Below are 491 nucleotides of genomic sequence, written 5' to 3'. Positions count from 1 at the left end.
TTTCAGCAATAATTTTATTTGTGTGTGATGTCACTGATACTGGTTATTAATTTCTGCATTCTATTGGATCATCTGTCTTTTAAATGGGCACAACTACTGATATTTTACAGTAAGTTAGCCAAGTAGTTCTCTTCCGAATTCCTTGACAAAAATAAGTGAGGGCTTCCAGCATTGCATTCATTTGTTGAAAAATATCAATCGGTATTCTGTCAGTCCCTTGATCCCTGTTTTTCACCAATTCCTCAGTACAGCTTCAGACTTCTACTTCAATACCATTGTTTTGTTTTGTTTGTTCATTTGTTTCATATGCTACTTCCTGAAATGGTTGAATATTGACCATTCTTTTTGGCAAAGTGACTCTGTATTTCACCCATCTTCTTCTGATGCTTCTTGCTTCATTCAAAGTTTTGTCCATAGAATCCTTCAGTATTGCAACTTGAGGCTTGAATTGTCTCTTTAGTTCTTTCAGTATGAGAAATGCGAATTGTGTT

This window comes from Orycteropus afer, unplaced genomic scaffold (genome assembly GCF_000298275.1).
Source record: "Orycteropus afer afer isolate SDZICR_OR568_19922 unplaced genomic scaffold, OryAfe1.0 scaffold00262, whole genome shotgun sequence".
In the NCBI taxonomy this organism is placed as follows: Eukaryota; Metazoa; Chordata; class Mammalia; order Tubulidentata; family Orycteropodidae; genus Orycteropus; species Orycteropus afer.
Note: the sequence above shows the minus strand (reverse complement) of the source record.